Raw genomic sequence first — 21,959 nt, 5'->3', positions numbered from 1 at the left:
CCAAACTTTAATAAATCAGCTCAGGATGTCAGGACTGGGCCTTAATATCCAAACCAGATGAAACCTGCATGTGTAACAATGTAACGGACCAGGCTAATAACTGGATTTTTATTTTTAAAAGTAATTAATAAATGTATTATATTTATTTTAGTATTATTATCATTTTAAATTATATAGCTGTTGTATGTCTTTTAATTTATTCTTGTATTTTATTCTTTTATTTTTTTTTGTTTTTAACTGAGGTTGTTGTAAAGTGCTTTATGAATAAAATTGGATTGGACACTAAACTGCTGGTTCAGGTGGTGTTATAATAACTGCTGTTATTTCACTGATAACAGACAATAAAACAGGAAATAGGAGGCGTTATCAGCTGCATTAAAACACTGAGACAGCAGGAGAGAAGCTAACAGATGCTAGCACAGCTGGATGCTAGCTGCAGAGCTAACAGCTGCTGATCTGTGGTTCTGTTATCAGCATCAGGAGGAATGTTTTAGATAAATCTGGGTGGTGTTTTGGACATATCAGGGCTGACAGAGAATCTGAACTGTGGACTTCTCTGATTTAATCTCACTTTAGGCCCTTTTTGTCCTCCTCACCAGGCAGATCTAATGTTTCACACACTTTATCTGCAACAACACAGACTCGGCTAACACGAGTTAGCAGTGTGAGCTGAAATAAACCGAAGCTCTGAGCTCTGGCTGCTGTTTCTGCATCTTTACTCACTTATTGATCCGACTGCAGTGGCAGCTCAATGCTGCTGCTCCTTGGAGATGCTGGAAAAAGTATTCATTTCATCATCAGAATACTCCATTACATCAGTAATGGTTTGCTGAAGTACCTTTGAAATGGAGCATTTAGTGTTTCTTTGCAGAGATTTATCCGTATTTATTTATATTTTATTCATTTCAACCACATAACGTGCAAAATTATTTATTTATTTAGTCATTTATTATTATTATTATATTAGTTATAGTTATTATATTTGATTAGAATTGGTATTATTGTTGTTGTTAATATACAATCATTGTAAATAATAATTTTTTGAGCTACTTGACGAATTTGAATTTCTGGCTTAAGTTAACTTGGTTGTTGTTTTTTCAGCATACGCGGTAAGACAATCCTCTTACTGCCTTAAGTCTACCAAGATACATTATATGTGTTAAGTATTGCTGTATATGAACGAAAAAGGGCAAAAACCAAACGAAAATCAGCACAAAAACCAGCCAAAAACCAAACGAAAATCAGCACAAAAACCAGCCAAAAACCAAACGAAAATCAGCACAAAAAACAGCCAAAAACCAAACGAAAATCAGCATGAAGACGCCAGAAAGGGGACGAGCAGGCAAACGCCGGGTGTACCGCGAGATGCAGGCACAATGGATCGGTTTTTAACTAAAAAAAAGGCAAAAACCAGCACAGAAACCAGCACAAAAACCAGCACAGAAACCAGCACAAAAACCAGCACAAAAACCATGCTCATCCTGAATGTCTCACTATGATTACAACAACAAACTACAAATACAACATGAAGAAAGTCGAGGACTCATCCCAGTATTAAGGTAAATGTGTCTGAATTAAAATGTATTGGCTGTGTTGTTGCTTTTTCTGTGGGATGTTTCATAAGTAGAAATGCATAGTTGCTTTAGTATGTTGTGGTAAAAGTGGCTCTTCCCTTGATTTGGCTGCCAATGTGGCTCTGGTGAAATAAATAGTGAGTATCAGTGAGTATAATCTAATCTCTTTGCATTGCTGGTGATAAAACCATCTAAAACTCAGGCCATGTCCACACGTAGCCGGGTATTTTTAAAACCGAATGTTTCCCCCCCTCCGTTTATAAAAAAATCTGTATCCACATTACCTTGTTTTCGAAAAAAACACCTTCCACATATAACCGAACATCTGCGTTTTCACCTGTCTTGACAACCCAAATGCATTTGCTGTTTTGCGCAATCTGCCCTCGTCAGCAAAATAATAAAGTGTGCACGCAAATTTTTTGAGCACACTGACAGGTGATCGCATGACTGCCCCTCGATATGAGGACGTAATAATTCCGACAGCGACAGGAGTGAGGAGTACGACTTGGGCGTGTAAAATCAAGGCAGTAAACAGCGCCTGCACAATAATAACCACCACAGTTCTCAAGGCATCCATGCTTCTTCAGTAAACAAAGGTCGCACTTTAGACTTTTAAGCAGATTTGTTGTTGTTTTGGCGCATATTGTGACGTTCGAAAACGCAAATCTCCGGTTATCTCTGTCTACACGCAGCTGCATAAACAGAGTTTTCAAAAATCTTCACTTTGCCCGGAGTTTTTAAAAACATTCGTTTACGGTGCGTTTTTATGCGTTTTCATGTGGATGACAGGTCCAAACGTAGAAAAATATATTCGTTTTAGCAGATACCCGGCTACGTGTGGATGGGGCCTCAGTCGAGGCTTCTGCAGGCGATATAAACCCAGAAAGAAACCTTTTAGAGTCTCGGCTGCAGAAACTCTTTTATCTGCAGCAGCTTCACCTTTGCCACACATCCAGGAGAAAGAAAACACCCGGTGCAGGACGTAAAGTCTCTCTGCAGGCATGGGGGGGGCAGCAGAGGAGGTGAAGAATCGTCCCTCTGTGCGCTCAGCCACCATTTACTGCCTTTATTTATCTGCAGCACAGGCTGGAAGAATGGAGGAGGAGACGCAGAGCTGCATGTTTTCCTCCCCGGCTCAGCCACTCTGTCTCCAGGTCGCTGGGGGAGGAGGGGGGAGGCAGACAGAGCTGGAGATGTGAAACCTGATCTCCTTCCCCACCTCCTCCCTCCTCCACCTCCACCGCCGCCACCTCGCCAGAGAGAAATCCGATCCTCCGTCTGCAGACTCCCAAGGAGGGAGGAAGAAAGGAAGAAATGGAGGGAAAAGGAGGGTGAAAGGGATGGAAATAGAGCAGAGGAGCGGGACAGATTCCCCGAGCTCAACCTCCAAGATGGAAACTCTCCCAGGAGAGGGAAAACCGAGCCGAGCGGAGGCCGGAGAGACGAGAAAGAACAATCTGTGACCTGTTTCCACAGAAAGACTCCATCAGCTTCAGATAATCAGAGGCTGCGGGAACCCTGAGAAACCCAAACCGCCTCCATGGATCAGTACAACCTGAGAAAACGGGTTTCAGCAGGAAAATAAACCCAAATAAAGCTGAGAAAATGGGAAGAAACAGGCAGAAAGGAGCCTGAGCCCCGAGTCTGGACCCCCGCAGACCGGGTCCAGCTCTGAAAACAGAACCCAGACAGTCTTCAGTATTTAAAACAGTTTGTTAAACCTTTAATCTTTATGTTAAAAGGTAAGAAAAGGGCCATTACCCGGCTCTGATAGTCAAAACTCCTCAAAACATGTTTGATGAGTGGAATCTAGGGCTGACGGCAAATAATCGATTGGTCGTTGGTCGACCAAATTCCATTGGTTGATTGGTCGCAGGAAAAAGAAAAGCCGCGTCTCGTCAAAGGGCTTCGGGACTTTTAATTTGAAGGGCTTGACAAAGGAAGACGTCAAACAAATCAGAACGGTAAATTCGTGTCACAGGGACAGAACGAGCCCGTCCTGGGGAAAGGTCCAAGGAGTTGGTTGCAGGGCACACTTTGCAGCTGCCAGACGTCTTGTTGGACATTTTAAGAAAAGTGCCGAGGCTACAGCGGCTCTCTCTGAAAAACAAATACAACAGAACGTGGTGGAACACAAACTCATCCAGGATGTCTCCACCAGATGGAACTCCACTGCATGTTGGAGCGCCTCCTGGAACAGAGGCGGCCGGTCAGCGCTGTACTTTCAGACCCCGTTACACACACACAGATTTCAGACCCCGTTACACACACACACAGATTTCAGACCCCGTTACACACACACACAGATTTCAGACCCCGTTACACACACACACAGATTTCAGACCCCGTTACACACACACACAGATTTCAGACCCCGTTACCACACACAGATTTCAGACCCCGTTACACACACACAGATTTCAGACCCCGTTACACACACACAGATTTCAGACCCCGTTACACACACACAGATTTCAGACCGTTACACACACACAGATTTCAGACCCCGTTACCACACACACACAGATTTCAGACCCCGTTACACACACACAGATTTCAGACCCCGTTACCACACACACACACAGATTTCAGACCCCGTTACCACACACACAGATTTCAGACCCCGTTACACACACACACAGATTTCAGACCGTTACCACACACAGATTTCAGACCCCGTTACCACACACACAGATTTCAGACCCCGTTACACACACACACAGATTTCAGACCGTTACCACACACAGATTTCAGACCCCGTTACACACACACAGATTTCAGACCCCGTTACACACACACAGATTTCAGACCCCGTTACCACACACACAGATTTCAGACCCCGTTACACACACACAGATTTCAGACCCCGTTACACACACACAGATTTCAGACCGTTACACACACACAGATTTCAGACCCCGTTACACACACACAGATTTCAGACCGTTACACACACACACAGATTTCAGACCCCGTTACACACACACAGATTTCAGACCGTTACACACACACAGATTTCAGACCCCGTTACCACACACACAGATTTCAGACCCCGTTACACACACACACAGATTTCAGACCCCGTTACACACACACACAGATTTCAGACCCCGTTACCACACACACAGATTTCAGACCGTTACACACACACAGATTTCAGACCCCGTTACCACACACACAGATTTCAGACCGTTACACACACACAGATTTCAGACCCCGTTACACACACACACAGATTTCAGACCCCGTTACCACACACACACAGATTTCAGACCCCGTTACACACACACACAGATTTCAGACCGTTACACACACACAGATTTCAGACCGTTACACACACACAGATTTCAGACCCCGTTACACACACACACAGATTTCAGACCCCGTTACACACACACAGATTTCAGACCGTTACACACACACAGATTTCAGACCCCGTTACCACACACACAGATTTCAGACCCCGTTACCACACACACAGATTTCAGACCCCGTTACCACACACACAGATTTCAGACCCCGTTACCACACACACAGATTTCAGACCCCGTTACCACACACACACAGATTTCAGACCCCGTTACACACACACAGATTTCAGACCCCGTTACCACACACACACAGATTTCAGACCCCGTTACCACACACACACAGATTTCAGACCCCGTTACCACACACACAGATTTCAGACCCCGTTACCACACACACAGATTTCAGACCTCGTTACCACACACACAGATTTCAGACCCCGTTACCACACACACAGATTTCAGACCCCGTTACCACACACACACAGATTTCAGACCCCGTTACCACACACACAGATTTCAGACCCCGTTACCACACACACACAGATTTCAGACCCCGTTACACACACACAGATTTCAGACCCCGTTACCACACACAGATTTCAGACCCCGTTACACACACACAGATTTCAGACCGTTACACACACACAGATTTCAGACCCCGTTACACACACACAGATTTCAGACCGTTACACACACACAGATTTCAGACCCCGTTACCACACACACACAGATTTCAGACCCCGTTACCACACACACACACAGATTTCAGACCCCGTTACCACACACACACAGATTTCAGACCCCGTTACACACACACAGATTTCAGACCCCGTTACACACACACAGATTTCAGACCCCGTTACCACACACACACAGATTTCAGACCCCGTTACCACACACACACAGATTTCAGACCCCGTTACCACACACACACAGATTTCAGACCCCGTTACCACACACACACAGATTTCAGACCCCGTTACCACACACACACAGATTTCAGACCCCGTTACCACACACACAGATTTCAGACCCCGTTACCACACACACAGATTTCAGACCTCGTTACCACACACACAGATTTCAGACCCCGTTACACACACACAGATTTCAGACCGTTACACACACACAGATTTCAGACCCCGTTACCACACACACACAGATTTCAGACCCCGTTACCACACACACACACAGATTTCAGACCCCGTTACCACACACACACAGATTTCAGACCCCGTTACACACACACAGATTTCAGACCCCGTTACACACACACAGATTTCAGACCCCGTTACCACACACACAGATTTCAGACCCCGTTACACACACACACAGATTTCAGACCCCGTTACCACACACACACAGATTTCAGACCCCGTTACACACACACAGATTTCAGACCCCGTTACACACACACAGATTTCAGACCGTTACACACACACAGATTTCAGACCCCGTTACCCACACACACAGATTTCAGACCCCGTTACACACACACAGATTTCAGACCCCGTTACACACACACAGATTTCAGACCCCGTTACACACACACAGATTTCAGACCCCGTTACACACACACAGATTTCAGACCCCGTTACCCACACACACAGATTTCAGACCCCGTTACCACACACACACAGATTTCAGACCCCGTTACCACACACAGATTTCAGACCCCGTTACACACACACACAGATTTCAGACCCCGTTACTACACACACACAGATTTCAGACCCCGTTACCACACACACACAGATTTCAGACCCCGTTACCACACACACACAGATTTCAGACCCCGTTACCACACACACACAGATTTCAGACCCCGTTACTACACACACACAGATTTCAGACCCCGTTACCACACACAGATTTCAGACCCCGTTACCACACACACACAGATTTCAGACCCCGTTACCACACACACAGATTTCAGACCCCGTTACCACACACAGATTTCAGACCCCGTTACACACACAGATTTCAGACCCCGTTACCACACACAGATTTCAGACCCCGTTACCACACACACAGATTTCAGACCCCGTTACCACACACACAGATTTCAGACCGTTACAGACACACAGATTTCAGTCTTTCTGATTATTTCATTATTATATTCAGAATGTCAAAATCTGAAATAATTTGCCCGTGTAAAGAGAGGGCAGACTTGAAGCACCCGGCTTGTGCGCTGGAAAAATTCTGCCTGTCAGCCAATGGTCACTAACGTCGATTAGTCGATTAATCGGAGTAAATGACGACCACTGGTCGACCAACAACACCCTTGGTCGTGGACAGCCCTACTGTGACCTGTGTGGAATCCTTCTTCTATCAGCAGAAACTGGTCGTTTCATTGCTTTTCTCCCACATTTAGACTCCAACAGACCGGCTCCAGGGCAGGTAAATCTGGGCCCAGGGCAGAAATCAGCTCCAGGGCAGGTAAATCTGGGCTCAGGGCAGGTAAATCTGGGCCCAGGGCAGAAATCAGCTCCAGGGCAGGTAAATCAGCTCCAGGGCAGGTAAATCTGGGCTCAGGGCAGGTAAATCTGGGCTCAGGGAAGGTAAATCTGGGCCCAGGGCAGGTAAATCAGCTCCAGGGCAGGTAAATCAGCTCCAGGGCAGGTAAATCAGCTCCAGGGCAGGTAAATCAGCTCCAGGGCAGGTAAATCTGGGCCCAGGGGAGGAAAATCTGGGCTCAGGGCAGGTAAATCTGGGCCCAGGGCAGGTAAATCAGCTCCAGGGCAGGTAAATCTGGGCTCAGGGCAGGTAAATCTGGGCTCAGGGCAGGTAAATCTGGGCCCAGGGCAGGTAAATCTGGGCTCAGGGCAGGTAAATCTGGGCTCAGGGAAGGTAAATCTGGGCCCAGGGCAGGTAAATCAGCTCCAGGGCAGGTAAATCAGCTCCAGGGCAGGTAAATCAGCTCCAGGGCAGGTAAATCAGCTCCAGGGCAGGTAAATCTGGGCCCAGGGGAGGAAAATCTGGGCTCAGGGCAGGTAAATCTGGGCCCAGGGCAGGTAAATCAGCTCCAGGGCAGGTAAATCTGGGCTCAGGGCAGGTAAATCTGGGCTCAGGGCAGGTAAATCTGGGCTCAGGGCAGGTAAATCTGGGCTCAGGGCAGGTAAATCTGGGCTCAGGGCAGGTAAATCTGGGCCCAGGGCAGGTAAATCAGCTCCAGGGCAGGTAAATCAGCTCCAGGGCAGGTAAATTTGGGCCCAGGGCAGGTAAATCTGGGCTCAGGGCAGGTAAATCTGGGCCCAGGGCAGGTAAATCTGGGTCCAGGGCAGGAAAATCAGCTCCAGGGCAAGTAAATCTGGGCCCAGGGCAGGTAAATCTGGGCTCAGGGCAGGTAAATCAGCTCCAGGGCAGGTAAATCTGGGCTCAGGGCAGGTAAATCTGGGCTCAGGGCAGGTAAATCTGGGCCCAGGGCAGGTAAATCTGGGCCCAGGGCAGGTAAATCTGGGCCCAGGGCAGGTAAATCAGCTCCAGGGCAGGTAAATCTGGGCTCAGGGCAGGTAAATCTGGGCTCAGGGCAGGTAAATCTGGGCCCAGGGCAGGTAAATCAGCTCCAGGGCAGGTAAATCTGGGCCCAGGGCAGGTAAATCAGCTCCAGGGCAGGTAAATCAGCTCCAGGGCAGGTAAATCAGCTCCAGGGCAGGTAAATCTGGGTCCAGGGCAGGTAAATCTGGGCCCAGGGCAGGTAAATCTGGGCCCAGGGCAGGTAAATCAGCTCCAGGGCAGGTAAATCAGCTCCAGGGCAGGTAAATCAGCTCCAGGGCAGGTAAATCAGGGCCCAGGGCAGGTAAATCTGGGCTCAGGGCAGGTAACTCTGGGCTCAGGGCAGGTAAATCTGGGCTCAGGGCAGGTAAATCTGGGCCCAGGGCAGGTAAATCTGGGCTCAGGGCAGGTAAATCTGGGCCCAGGGCAGGTAAATCTGGGTCCAGGGCAGGTAAATCTGGGCCCAGGGCAGGTAAATCAGCTCCAGGGCAGGTAAATCTGGGCCCAGGGCAGGTAAATAGGGGCTCAGGGCAGGTAAATCTGGGCTCAGGGCAGGTAAATCTGGGCTCAGGGCAGGTAAATCTGGGCTCAGGGCAGGTAAATCTGGGCTCAGGGCAGGTAAATCTGGGCCCAGGGCAGGTAAATCTGGGCTCAGGGCAGGTAAATCTGGGCCCAGGGCAGGTAAATCTGGGCTCAGGGCAGGTAAATCTGGGCCCAGGGCAGGTAAATCTGGGCCCAGGGCAGGTAAATCTGGGCCCAGGGCAGGTAAATCTGGGCTCAGGGCAGGTAAATCTGGGCCCAGGGCAGGAAAATCTGGGCTCAGGGCAGGTAAATGTGGGCTCAGGGCAGGTAAATGTGGGCCCAGGGCAGGTAAATCTGGGCTCAGGGCAGGTAAATGTGGGCCCAGGGCAGGTAAATGTGGGCCCAGGGCAGGTAAATGTGGGCCTAGGGCAGGTAAATCTGGGCCCAGGGCAGGTAAATCTGGGCCCAGGGCAGGTAAATCTGGGCCCAGGGCAGGTAAATCTGGGTCCAGGGCAGGTAAATCTGGGCTCAGGGCAGGTAAATCTGGGCCCAGGGCAGGTAAATCTGGGCTCAGGGCAGGTAAATCTGGGCTCAGGGCAGGTAAATCTGGGCTCAGGGCAGGTAAATCTGGGCTCAGGGCAGGAAAATCAGCTCCAGGGCAGGTAAATCAGCTCCAGGGCAGGTAAATCAGCTCCAGGGCAGGTAAATCAGCTCCAGGGCAGGTAAATCAGCTCCAGGGCAGGTAAATCTGGGCCCAGGGCAGGTAAATCTGGGCCCAGGGCAGGTAAATCTGGGTCCAGGGCAGGTAAATCTGGGCTCAGGGCAGGTAAATCTGGGCTCAGGGCAGGTAAATCTGGGCTCAGGGCAGGTAAATCTGGGCTCAGGGCAGGTAAATCAGCTCCAGGGCAGGTAAATCTGGGCTCAGGGCAGGTAAATCTGGGCTCAGGGCAGGTAAATCTGGGCTCAGGGCAGGTAAATCAGCTCCAGGGCAGGTAAATCTGGGCCCAGGGCAGGTAAATCTGGGCTCAGGGCAGGTAAATCTGGGCCCAGGGCAGGTAAATCTGGGCTCAGGGCAGGTAAATCTGGGCCCAGGGCAGGTAAATCAGCTCCAGGGCAGGTAAATCAGCTCCAGGGCAGGTAAATCTGGGCCCAGGGCAGGTAAATCTGGGCCCAGGGCAGGTAAATCTGGGCTCAGGGCAGGTAAATCAGCTCCAGGGCAGGTAAATCTGGGCCCAGGGCAGGTAAATCTGGGCTCAGGGCAGGTAAATCTGGGCCCAGGGCAGGTAAATCAGCTCCAGGGCAGGTAAATCTGGGCTCAGGGCAGGTAAATCTGGGCCCAGGGCAGGTAAATCTTTTTCAGACTTTTTCCGGTGGCTAGCCGCCGATGCTAACTCCAAACTTAGCTCAAACTTCACACAACTTTAAAGCTAAAACACATCAAATGGTTTAGTTGTCAAAATTCAAATCTTTGTCCAAAAAAAACAATGGAAATGTGAACAAAAGAAGAAATAAAGCGTTTAACAGCTGATTTGATTCATGAACCAAACGCCAACATGAGTGGAGAAATAATGTTTTCAGCAGTTTTCTGACGTTTTTCTGCTGTTTTCTGCTGTTTTCTGCCGTTTTTCTGTTGTTTTCTGCCGTTTTTCTGTTGTTTTCTGCCGTTTTTCTGTTGTTTTCTGTTGTTTTCTGCCGTTTTTCTGTTGTTTTCTGACGTTTTTCTGTTGTTTTCTGCCGTTTTTCTGCCGTTTTTCTGTTGTTTTCTGCCGTTTTTCTGTTGTTTTCTGCCGTTTTTCTGCCGTTTTTCTGCCGTTTTTCTGCTGTTTTTCTGTTGTTTTCTGACGTTTTTCTGTTGTTTTTCTGTTGTTTTCTGCCGTTTTTCTGCTGTTTTCTGCCGTTTTTCTGCCGTTTTTCTGTTGTTTTCTGCCGTTTTTCTGCCGTTTTTCTGCCGTTTTTCTGTTGTTTTCTGACGTTTTTCTGCTGTTTTTCTGTTGTTTTCTGCCGTTTTTCTGCCGTTTTTCTGCCGTTTTTCTGTTGTTTTCTGACGTTTTTCTGCTGTTTTTCTGCTGTTTTCTGCCGTTTTTCTGCTGTTTTCTGCCGTTTTTCTGCTGTTTTCTGCCGTTTTTCTGTTGTTTTCTGCCGTTTTTCTGTTGTTTTCTGCCGTTTTTCTGCCGTTTTTCTGTTGTTTTCTGACGTTTTTCTGCTGTTTTTCTGTTGTTTTCTGACGTTTTTCTGCTGTTTTTCTGTTGTTTTCTGCCGTTTTTCTGCTGTTTTCTGCCGTTTTTCTGTTGTTTTCTGCCGTTTTTCTGCTGTTTTTCTGTTGTTTTCTGACGTTTTTCTGCTGTTTTCTGCCGTTTTTCTGTTGTTTTCTGACGTTTTTCTGTTGTTTTCTGCCGTTTTTCTGCCGTTTTCTGCCGTTTTTCTGTTGTTTTCTGCCGTTTTTCTGCTGTTTTCTGCCGTTTTTCTGCTGTTTTTCTGCCGTTTTTCTGCTGTTTTTCTGTTGTTTTTCTGACGTTTTTCTGCTGTTTTCTTCCGTTTTTTCTGCGTGACTTTCACCTGCAACCAAACTCCAAATAAAGCAGGAAAACCACCCAAAAAGTTCAGACTTTTTGAGTGTTTTTCAGACTTTTTCCGGCGGCTAGCCGCCGATGCTAACTCCAAACTTAGCTCAAACTTCACACAACTTTAAAGCTAAAACACATCAAATGGTTTAGTTGTCAAAACTCAAATCTTTGTCCAAAAAAAACAAAACAACGGAAACGTGTCCGTTTCACGCGCTCTGTCCGCGTTACACCTTCAGATTTTAATTAATCTGAAGGTAATTAAATCCCTTTAATTACAGAGAGCTGTGCAGCCCGGTTAGCTAACCGAGGAATGCGGCTAACAAGCGGGCAAAGTCTCAGCAAACTGCGGCAGACATGCTCCAGATAAACTACCACCGGGTTAATCTAATTACCCCAGTTCAGTGGGGTGTGTTTACAGGGCTAATTCGTGTTTTATTTCCACATAAAACCGCCGAAACAAACTTTTTCTCCACGACAGCAGCCCGGACGGGATGCGTCTATCTCCTGGCGCCAACGGACACACCGAATCTGTTAGCCAAACTCTGATTCTTTCTGGGGCTTAAATCTATAAATTATTTCTGTAACTGACACAAACTGTCATATTAAAACAAAAACAACAACTTTGTGAATTAAAATATCTCGGCCATTTAAAGTCACACACGCTTTGAGCAGCAGTGCTCCAGCAGATAGACGGGTGTAAAAAAAGAGAAAAGTCGGGCTCAGACCCGCAGGTTGGGAATGAACTTCTGCTTCTGCCTCACCTTTTCTCCAAGGTTCTTTGATAGAAGTCCCCGGCGTCTTCTCTTGTTTTTCAGCGGAACTCCCGTTGCCCAGGTTTAAGCTCCCAGCAGCGGCCCAAAAACGGCGTATTTCCCGGTGGTTTGTGGAGATATTCTCGGCGTAGTACTCCTCCAGTTCTGGGATCAGCAGCTCTGCGGTTTCTGCTGGCCGCGGAGGAGAGCCGAACAAAGATCCTCTACACAGGAGGAGATGGCTCACTCCAACATTAAAAACGAAAACCATTCCTGGGGCACAATCTGATGGCGTTGCTTTTGTCGCACTGAAAAAACAAACTCATAAGATTTACTTAAAAAACCCTTTGTAAGTATTTGCACTCCAATGATTTAAGTAATATTTAATGCTGCAATATCAAGTAAATTTTACTTACCATAAAACAGTTTTGAAGATATTAAGAAACATTTACTTACATCTAAGTTTTAAGTTGTATTTATTTAAACAATTAAGTAAAGTATACTTGTTTTTCATAGGCAGGAACATCATTTTACTCAAAATTTTAAGTAAATGTGATATATCTGTAGTATTTGCTGTTATGAAGTAACTTAGTAGATTTTAACGACACACTTTCAGAGTAAAGTTTCTGTAGTATTTCTATGTTTAAACAGAGTTTACTTCAGCAAAAAGTCCCTTTTTTCAGCGCGCCCTCAGAGCGAGAAGAATCATTTTACTTCACTGGAAGCAGGCGGCTCCACCCTCCTACAAACGCTGGGTTAGAGATACGCTACAACTCTTGAAGCTAGAAAAGATTAGACCGGCTCTGCGGCGTCCTAATAATAATTTCAGCAGGTTATGGCGACCTTTTATTACACATCATGTATATATGTCATTCATCATGACTGAAAACCACATGAATGTTCTCTCACACCTTCATTTTGTCTTCATTTCTTTAATTAATATGTTTTATTCTATTTTTTTTTCTGCTTGTCTCCTTGTGGTGGGGGGGTGGGGGGTGTCCTTATATTTCTGTATTTCTGTATGTCTTATGTATCATTTTAAATTGTGAAAACCAATAAATAAAGTGAAAAAAAAAGAATGAATACCAGACGTCCGGCTCTGGGGTGGTGAAATCAGCCTTTATAAAAAGACTTACTTCTACTTTTTGACAAGTTTTCATCAACGAGAACCAAAAAGCTGTAAAAAACTCTTCAGATAACAGATTATTTTCATTGTGTTCAGTGCATTAAGGCAAGTTTAACACAATTCGATTCAAAGTGCTTTACAGAGACATTAAAACAGTAGAAATAAAAAGCATGATTTAAATTTTAAACAAAAAAGAAAGAAATAAGAACAATAGATAAAATCAGATTAAATCAGTGGTTAAAATGTGATTAAGTTTTGAAACTCAAGCTTCAGATTTGGATAAGGAGCGCTGCTGATGATAACTCATGATAATATACTTATTTTTTAAAATAAAGACAAAGTTTATCTATTTCTTCTTTTTAATATCTGGTTCAGTTTCTCTGACACACCGCAAACAGATTCTTCCTCCCCTTCTGTGGAGATATTACACCTTTTTACGCTTAAATAACCTTAAAAAATGTGATTAGTTTGTCCAAAACGTACCAAACACTTGATTCAATGTGTTTGTTGAAGTGAAAATAAGATTTTTAGGAGTAAGAATCATACATGTGCGTGAAATCTGATGCACAACTGAGAACTTTAATGAATATTTTTAAGGGCGAAACAGGAATTTAAGTCTTAATATATCAGAATGAATTCAAACTTAAAAGCATTTTTAGATAAGTTAGGGTTCATGTTTCATAAGAATATTAAACCTCAGCTTCAGTTTAGTAAAACTGCTTCCTAACATGTTAATAATGACCCTAAAAACCTTAAGAATACTTTTTTATTCAAAGTTATATCCTCCATGTTGACATTAAAGGAATCTTGAATCTTGAAAAGCAGAAAAAAGTCAGATTTTCTAGATTTATTAAAACGCAGCTGACAGCGCTGATATGTTTATCATCTAAGATCATATTTATTGTTCTTTAACTGTGGCTGAAGTGAAGTGACACAAATGAAAAAGCAGATAAGTATTTAGATCTTTGGAAATGATCAAAATAAATATAAATATATTACTACAACAGAAACAAGAAAGGAAGGAAACAAATAGCTTAATTCAAACTGTTCACACCTGTTTGGTCTCTTGATAAACACACAGAGTGAGAACTCTTCGTTTATTTGCTCCTCTGTGTTTCCAATCACTGCTGCTCTGATAACTTTCACCATTAATCTAACAGCGACTCTGGCGCCCCCTGGCGGCCGTTCATGGAAACATGTATTTCACACTGGTTAGACGTGTTGTCCAACTAGTCTTTAGACTCCTTTTCAGGAACTAGTGGCAGTTTAGTTTAACTAGTTTCAACTAGGGCTGGGCAACGATTAAAAATGTTTAATCTAATTAATCACATGATTTCCCTGATTAATCACGATTAATCTCATTTGTACGCAGAATCCAAAAATGAGTCCAAAAGTAGCGTATAGCTTTTAGCATTTAGCTTTATTTTAAATGTGCTGCCATATGAATGAAAGTGCCATAACATTTGTTGTGCAAACACACTTTTAACATCAGCATCTTTCTGTAGTTTTTATGTAGAAGCCTCGCTCCACTGTCTGTTTCCTTGAATGACTTGCTGCTATCAGTTGTGTGTTTTGCCTTTAAGTGATATTTTAGACTGGAACTACTACGCTGAGAAGACAATTCAACTTGGCAGTGTTTACAGATGACTTTGGTTCTGTCGACTCCGCCGTCTGGAAGAACTTTAACATGAAAATGGCCGAGTAAAAGTTCCGTACCCTTCTCCATGTTTGGTGGATCCGCCGATTACTTTCTTTTCCTGTTCCACAGCAGACAGCAGCAGACTTTTACAAAATAAAAGCCTGTGAGCAGCAGACTTTTACAAAATAAAAGCCTGTGAGCAACAGACTTTTACAAAATAAAAGCCTGTGAGCAACAGACTTTTACAGAATAAAAGCCTGTGAGCAACAGACTTTTACAAAATAAAAGCCTGTGAGCAGCAGACTTTTACAAAATAAAAGCCTGTGAGCAACAGACTTTTACAGAATAAAAGCCTGTGAGCAACAGACTTTTACAAAATAAAAGCCTGTGAGCAACAGACTTTTACAAAATAAAAGCCTCTGAGCAACAGACTTTTACAAAATAAAAGCCTGTGAGCAACAGACTTTTACAAAATAAAAGCCTGTGAGCAACAGACTTTTACACAATAAAAGCCTGTGAGCAGCAGACTTTTACAAAATAAAAGCCTGTGAGCAACAGACTTTTACACAATAAAAGCCTGTGAGCAACAGACTTTTACAAAATAAAAGCCTGTGAGCAACAGACTTTTACAAAATAAAAGCCTGTGAGCGACATACTTTAACAAAATAAAAGCCTGTGAGCGACAGACTTACAAAATAAAAGCCTGTGAGCGACAGACTTACAAAATAAAAGCCTGTGAACAACAGACTTTCACAAAATAAAAGCCTGTGAGCGACAGACTTTTACACAATAAAAGCCTGTGAGCAACAGACTTTTACAAAATAAAAGCCTGTGAGCAGCAGACTTTTACAAAATAAAAGCCTGTGAGCAGCAGACTTTTACACAATAAAAGCCTGTGAGCAGCAGACTTTTACAAAATAAAAGCCTGTGAGCAGCAGACTTTTACACAATAAAAGCCTGTGAGCAACAGACTTTTACAAAATAAAAGCCTGTGAGCAACAGACTTTTACAAATTAAAAGCCTGTGAGCAACAGACTTTTACAAAATAAAAGCCTGTGAGAAACAGACTTTTACACAATAAAAGCCTGTGAGCAACAGACTTGCAAAATAAAAGCCTGTGAGCAGCAGACTTTTACAAAATAAAAGCCTGTGAGCAACAGACCTTCACAAAATAAAAGCCTGTGAGCAACAGACTTTTACAAAATAAAAGCCTGTGAGCGACAGACTTTCACAAAATAAAAGCCTGTGAGCGACAGACTTACAAAATAAAAGCCTGTGAACAACAGACTTTCACAAAATAAAAGCCTGTGATCGACAGACTTACAGAATAAAAGCCTGTGAGCAACAGACTTTTACACAATAAAAGCCTGTGAGCAACAGACTTTTACAAAATAAAAGCCTGTGAGCAACAGACTTTTACAGAATAAAAGCCTGTGAGCAACAGACTTTTACACAATAAAAGCCTGTAAGCGACAGACTTTTACACAATAAAAGCCTGTGAGCAACAGACTTTTACAAAATAAAAGCCTGTGAGCAACAGACTTTTACACAATAAAAGCCTGTGAGCGACAGACTTTTACACAATAAAAGCCTGTGAGCGACAGACTTTTACAAAATAAAAGCCTGTGAGCGACAGACTTTTACAAAATAAAAGCCTGTGAGCGACAGACTTTTACAAAATAAAAGCCTGTGAGCAACAGACTTACAAAATAAAAGCCTGTGAGCGACAGACTTTTACACAATAAAAGCCTGTGAGCGACAGACTTTTACAGAATAAAAGCCTGTGAGCAACAGACTTACAAAATAAAAGCCTGTGAGCGACAGACTTTTACACAATAAAAGCCTGTGAGCAACAGACTTTCACAAAATAAAAGCCTGTGAACAGCAGACTTTTACAGAATAAAAGCCTGTGAGCAACAGACTTTTACACAATAAAAGCCTGTGAGCAACAGACTTACACAATAAAAGCCTGTGAGCAACAGACTTTTACAAAATAAAAGCCTGTGAGCAACAGACTTTCACAAAATAAAAGCCTGTGAGCAACAGACTTTTACAAAATAAAAGCCTGTGAGCAACAGACTTACACAATAAAAGCCTGTGAACAACAGACTTTTACAAAATAAAAGCATGTGAGCAACAGACTTTCACAAAATAAAAGCCTGTGAGCAACAGACTTTTACAAAATAAAAGCCTGTGAGCAACAGACTTTCACAAAATAAAAGCCTGTGAGCAACAGACTTTTACAGAATAAAAGCCTGAGAGCAACAGACTTTTACAAAATAAAAGCCTGTGAGCAACAGACTTTTACACAATAAAAGCCTGTGAGCAACAGACTTTTACACAATAAAAGCCTGTGAGCAACAGACTTTTACAAAATAAAAGCCTGTGAGCAACAGACTTTCACAAAATAAAAGCCTGTGAGCAACAGACTTTTACAAAATAAAAGCCTGTGAGCAACAGACTTTTACAAAATAAAAGCCTGTGAGCAACAGACTTTTACAGAATAAAAGCCTGTGAGCAACAGACTTTTACACAATAAAAGCCTGTAAGCGACAGACTTTTACACAATAAAAGCCTGTGAGCAACAGACTTTTACAAAATAAAAGCCTGTGAGCAACAGACTTTTACACAATAAAAGCCTGTGAGCGACAGACTTTTACACAATAAAAGCCTGTGAGCGACAGACTTTTACAAAATAAAAGCCTGTGAGCAACAGACTTACAAAATAAAAGCCTGTGAGCGACAGACTTTTACACAATAAAAGCCTGTGAGCGACAGACTTTTACAGAATAAAAGCCTGTGAGCAACAGACTTACAAAATAAAAGCCTGTGAGCGACAGACTTTTACACAATAAAAGCCTGTGAGCAACAGACTTTCACAAAATAAAAGCCTGTGAACAGCAGACTTTTACAGAATAAAAGCCTGTGAGCAACAGACTTTTACACAATAAAAGCCTGTGAGCAACAGACTTACACAATAAAAGCCTGTGAGCAACAGACTTTTACAAAATAAAAGCCTGTGAGCAACAGACTTTCACAAAATAAAAGCCTGTGAGCAACAGACTTTTACAAAATAAAAGCCTGTGAGCAACAGACTTACACAATAAAAGCCTGTGAGCAACAGACTTTTACAAAATAAAAGCCTGTGAGCAACAGACTTTCACAAAATAAAAGCCTGTGAGCAACAGACTTTTACAAAATAAAAGCCTGTGAGCAACAGACTTTCACAAAATAAAAGCCTGTGAGCAACAGACTTTTACAGAATAAAAGCCTGAGAGCAACAGACTTTTACAAAATAAAAGCCTGTGAGCAACAGACTTTTACACAATAAAAGCCTGTGAGCAACAGACTTTTACAAAATAAAAGCCTGTGAGCAACAGACTTTCACAAAATAAAAGCCTGTGAGCAACAGACTTTTACAAAATAAAAGCCTGTGAGCAACAGACTTTCACAAAATAAAAGCCTGTGAGCGACAGACTTTTACAGAATAAAAGCCTGAGAGCAACAGACTTTTACAAAATAAAAGCCTGTGAGCAACAGACTTTTACAGAATAAAAGCCTGAGAGCAACAGACTTTCACAAAATAAAAGCCTGTGAGCAACAGACTTTCACAAAATAAAAGCCTGTGAGCAACAGACTTTCACAAAATAAAAGCCTGTGAGCAACAGACTTTTACAGAATAAAAGCCTGAGAGCAACAGACTTTTACAAAATAAAAGCCTGTGAGCAACAGACTTTTACAGAATAAAAGCCTGAGAGCAACAGACTTTCACAAAATAAAAGCCTGTGAGCAACAGACTTTTACAAAATAAAAGCCTGTGAGCAACAGACTTACACAATAAAAGCCTGTGAGCAACAGACTTTTACAAAATAAAAGCCTGTGAGCAACAGACTTTTACAAAATAAAAGCCTGTGAGCAACAGACTTTTACAAAATAAAAGCCTGTGAGCAACAGACTTTTATAATAATAATAAAATAAATAATAAAACAGGGGTGGTCCGTGGTGCTGCGTGTTGTTCCCCCTCTCTCTGTCCCCTGCTTCCTGGTTCTCTGAACTTTCCTTTTTTTTTTGGGCACATAAGGCCCCCCAAAAAAATAACTAACGAGTTAATGCGATAATAACGAGTTAACTTGCCCAGCCCTAGTTCCAACCCAATCCTAACAGGTGGAGCTGCACTGGCAAAAATGATGGAATCACCGGCCTTGGAGGATGTTCATTCAGTTGTTTCAGTTTGTAGAAAAAAAGCAGATCTCAGACATGACACCAAACTAAAGTCATTTCAAACGGCAACTTTCTGGCTTTAAGAAACACTAAAAGAAATCAAGAAAAAAATTGTGGCAGTCAGTAACGGTTACTTTTTTTAGACCAAGCAGAGGGAAAAAAATATGGAACCATTAAAAACAAAAGAACGCTCCAACACATCACTAGTATTTAGTTGCAGCACCTCTGGCTTTTCTAACAGCTCGCAGTCTCTGAGGCCTTAATGAGTGACAAACAGTACTCTCCATCAATCCGGCTCCAACTTTCTCCGATTGCTGTTGCCAGATCAGCTTTGCAGGTTGGAGCCTCGTCATGGACCATTTTCTTCAACGTCCACCAAAGATTTTCTTATTTTATTATATTTTTTTGGGCTTTTTATGCCTTTAATGATAGGACAGTTGGAGAGAGACAGGAAGCAGAGAGAGGGGGAACGACACGCAGCACAGGGCCGTCCGACGCGGGACTCGAACCAGCTGCAGCGAGGACTGCAGCCTCTGTACCGGGGCCGCCCGCTCAAACCACTACGCCACGCACCGCCCCTTCACCAAAGATTTTCAGTTGGATTAAGATCCGGACTATTTGCAGGCCATGGCATTGACATTATGTGTCTTTTTTCAATGAATGTTTTCACAGTTTTTGCTCTATGGGAAGATGGATTATCATCTTAAAAAATGATTTCATCATCCCCGAACATCCTTTCAATTGATGGGATAAGAAAAGTGTCCAAAATATCAACGTAAACTCGTGCTTTTATTGAAGATGTAATGACGGCCGCCTCCCCGGGGCCTTTACCTGACATGCAGCCCCATATCATCAATGACTGTGGAGTCAGCCGTCTTTATAAATCTCATGGGAACGGCACCAAACTAAAGTTCCTGCATCCTCACCTTGCCCAATGCAGATTCATCACTGACTATGACTTTCATCCAGTCATCCACAGTCCACCATTGCTTTTCCCTAGCACCTTGTTTTTTTCTGTTTTGGTGTTACTGATGGCTTTGGTTTAGCTTTTCTGTATGTAAATCCCATTTCCTTTAGGCGCTTTCTTACAGTTCGTTTCTTACAGTTCGGTCACAGACGTTGACTCCAGTTTCCTCCCATTCGTTCCTCATTTGTTTTGTTGTGCATTTTCGGTTTTGGAGACATATCGCTTTAAGTTTTCTGTCTTGACGCTTTGATGTCTTCCTTGGTCTACCAGTATGTTTGCCTTTAACAACCTTCCCGTGTTGTTTGTATTTGGTCCAGATTTTAGACACAGCTGACTGTGAACAACCAATTTCTTTTGCAACATTGCGTGATGATTTTACTTCTTTAAGAGTTTGATAATCCTCTCCTTTGTTTCACTTGACATCTCTCGTGTCGGAGCCATGATTCATGTCTGTCCACTTGGTGCAACGGCTGTCCAAGGTGTGATCACTCCTTTGTAGATGCAGACTAACGAGCAGATCTAATTTGATGCAGGTGTTAGTTTTGGGGATGAACATTTACAGAGTGATTCCATCATTTTTTCCCTCTGCTTGGTCTAAAAAAAGTAACCGTTACTGACTGCCACAATTTTTTTTCTTGATTTCTTTTAGTGTTTCTTAAAGCCGGAGAGTTGCCGTTTGAAATGACTTTAGTTTGGTGTCATGTCTGAGATCTGCTTTTTTTCTACAAACTGAAACAACTGAATGAACATCCTCCGAGGCCGGTGATTCCATCATTTTTATTCCAGGGGTTGTAGCAGCAAAACTCAAACGTAGCTTTTTGACAGACTAGTTGTCCTCTAGACTCAAAGTCTTACTAGTTAACTAGTTAGCTTACTAGTAATCTCAGCTGCTAAAGCTCCAACATGTTAACTCGTTTTGCAGCTATTCACCTCACTAGTTTACGAGTAACCTTCAATATTTTGCTCAAGATAACCAATGAGAGCCAAAATTAATTTTCCACCTCACTAGTTAACTAATTTTTTAACTTTACAAGTTACTAGTGATGCTCAAAACCTTTACTAGTTAACTAATGAGGCCCAAACAATCCACTAATTACACTAGTATGAGACATTTTTACTTAACAAGTCAACTAGTGAGGTCTAAAATATTTACTAGTTGAACAAGTGGAACCTCAAATCTTCACTACTTAACCTATGAAAGAGAAAGATATTTCCACCTTATTATTTAACTCGTTAAAATATATCTCGACTTTACTAGTTCACAAGTTGAACTAGTAAAAACCTAAATCTTCACTAGTGTCTTTTGACTTTACTAGTTAACTAGTGAGATCAAAAAGCTTTAACTAGTCTGACTAGTAACTAGCTTCAAGCTTCCACTATCTTAACTGGTAAAATTTTAGACCGTTTTCATCAAAATAGTTTTATTGTATTTAAAACACTTTATGGAACAACATGAGTGCCACAAAAAAAAAAGATCTGTAAAATTTAGAAAAAAAAAGTTTAGGTTTTTACGATTTTTTTCTGTGAAATTAAATACATTTATTGATTATTTTCCACGTGATTGTTTTTCAATGATTTTTTAATTAAGTTTTAATTATTTAAGCGCTGCCTGTACTACTGATTTCCATGCTAACAAAGCTAGTAGCGGTTAAACACCCATCTGGGATCCGATGATCGTGTTCTCCCCGATTCCTTTTGGAACATAAATCGTCCTTTCAGTCCAACTTTTATCTCTCAGATCAATCTGCGATGCCGTAAACAGGTAAAAAAAAACATTACAACAGAAGC

General features: G+C 43.0%; 1 protein-coding gene across 1 annotated transcript in view; it reads right to left on the bottom strand.

Annotated features, from left to right (window-relative positions):
* The window catches only part of LOC142388603 (bone morphogenetic protein receptor type-1A-like), a 73,832-nt gene extending 61,409 nt beyond the window's left edge, over positions 1 to 12,423 (bottom strand). The window contains exon 1 of the mRNA XM_075474044.1: positions 12,228 to 12,423. The gene's annotated coding sequence lies outside the window, so the exon portion shown is untranslated. The remainder of the gene's footprint in view (positions 1 to 12,227) is intronic.
* Positions 12,424 to 21,959: the final 9,536 nt, after the last annotated feature.

This window comes from Odontesthes bonariensis, chromosome 2 (genome assembly GCF_027942865.1).
Source record: "Odontesthes bonariensis isolate fOdoBon6 chromosome 2, fOdoBon6.hap1, whole genome shotgun sequence".
NCBI lineage: Eukaryota > Metazoa > Chordata > Actinopteri > Atheriniformes > Atherinopsidae > Odontesthes > Odontesthes bonariensis.
This window is presented reverse-complemented; position numbering and strand designations above follow the sequence as displayed.